The following is a 1,540-nucleotide window of genomic DNA, read 5'->3' as shown; positions in this document are numbered from 1 at the left end:
ATGGGGCAGGCAAGTGCAGAGGCCGGTCCTGAAGGAGAAGCCTTCTCCAACTCCTGCTCTTCCTGCTGGCTTGGTGGGAACAGGACGCCTCCTGGGAATGGAAGCCATTTCTTCCTCCCAGCCCTGTCCACTGCTGCCTCCTAGGCCTTTACTCACCTGTTAACCAGAGATGCTGCTTGGGATCTTAGGGGTCACCTTCAGCAGCCAAGTTCCCATCAGCGGTGTTAAATTCTCTCCTGTTTCCTGTGGTGACTGTACTTTGCATTACAGCCTCTTCCATTGGACATGCTCCTCTATAGACTGCAGGCTTTGAGGGATGTGCCCAATGGCGTTTGTTTCACCTCCGTGACAAGTGCTGAGGGGTCACACCTGTGTTAAACAAGGAAACATGTTGACTTGCAGTGCTGGGTCAGACTGCCCTTGGCATGCAGAGTCTGGGTCAGACTGTCTTTACCATGCAGTGTCTGGGTCAGGCTGCCCTTGGCATGCAGAGTCTGGGTCAGACTGTCTTTACCATGCAGTGTCTGGGTCAGGCTGCCCTTGGCATGCAGAGTCTGGGTCTGCTTGTCTTCCTTGGTGCTAGTCCTATTTTTTAGCTTTAAAAAAATCCCATTTTGCAAAGCATGAGAGATAGAGATGTAATCAGATTCATGGTGAGGAAAATTCTTAGGGGCCAGCAAGATGGTTTGGAGGAGCAGCCTGAGATTGTTGAGTTGTGAAAATGACAGCTCCTTCCTTATATACTCTGTGATGTCGTTTGTCCATTGTTGCTGCTGCGGGGTAGGACCGATGGCCTTACCATGCAGGAAAGCAGCTAAGTACTGAGCTACGTCCCTAGCCCTGTGCCCTGATGCTTTGTAACAGTTTAGTGCTATTCCCACATTGTGTATAACTCATTTCATCACTACCACGAGCCTTTCCGAAAAGTGAATTTACCCCACAGTTAAGGATGTATTGTTGCTCAGAGAGGCTTCCCGTGATTAAATGTGTTGGGTACTGAAGAAGAAAGAAAATAATCTGCAATACCATTCCATCCTGAGATGGGAATGTTCCTTTCTTGGTCACTTGAGGCAGTAATATCCAAATCCCTGAGCAAACCCATCACAGACACTTGTGTGGGCACCACCCTGTCACTGTCTTGTGCCTGTGCCTATAACAGCCAGTGGCTACCAGAATCCTCACACACCAATGAGAATAAAGTCAGGATCACACTGAGCTATACAAACCCAAGAAATCTGAAGGATCTGCATGGGTGTGTGGTCTGTGCTGTACAGAGAACCTATAATTGTATCATCTATGAATCACCATGAATGTAATTGAGAACAAGTCTGAGCTCCTTGCTTTGTGATGGGAGTGCCTTAGTAACTCACTGTAGCCTGTAAAAACCGAATTTAAACCTAGTATGCTTTAAGTGTCACTGACTTGCCCAAGGTTCCTCCTCTTCAATGGCTCTCTGCACTTTGGACCCAGTGATAACAGATACAAGTTTAGAAATGACACTGAGAGAGTAAACACCTGAGCGTCCGAGAAACGGGACTGC

At 47.9% G+C, this 1,540-nt stretch overlaps 1 protein-coding gene across 1 annotated transcript in view; it reads left to right on the top strand.

The window, feature by feature from the left end:
• The window catches only part of Nhlrc3 (NHL repeat containing 3), an 11,385-nt gene that overhangs the window by 8,071 nt on the left and 1,774 nt on the right, over positions 1-1,540 (top strand). The window lies entirely within an intron of this gene.

This window comes from Mastomys coucha, unplaced genomic scaffold, assembly GCF_008632895.1.
Source record: "Mastomys coucha isolate ucsf_1 unplaced genomic scaffold, UCSF_Mcou_1 pScaffold16, whole genome shotgun sequence".
Taxonomy (NCBI): domain Eukaryota; kingdom Metazoa; phylum Chordata; class Mammalia; order Rodentia; family Muridae; genus Mastomys; species Mastomys coucha.
The sequence above is the reverse complement of the archived record's forward strand: the minus strand, read 5'-3'. Positions and strand labels throughout refer to the sequence as shown.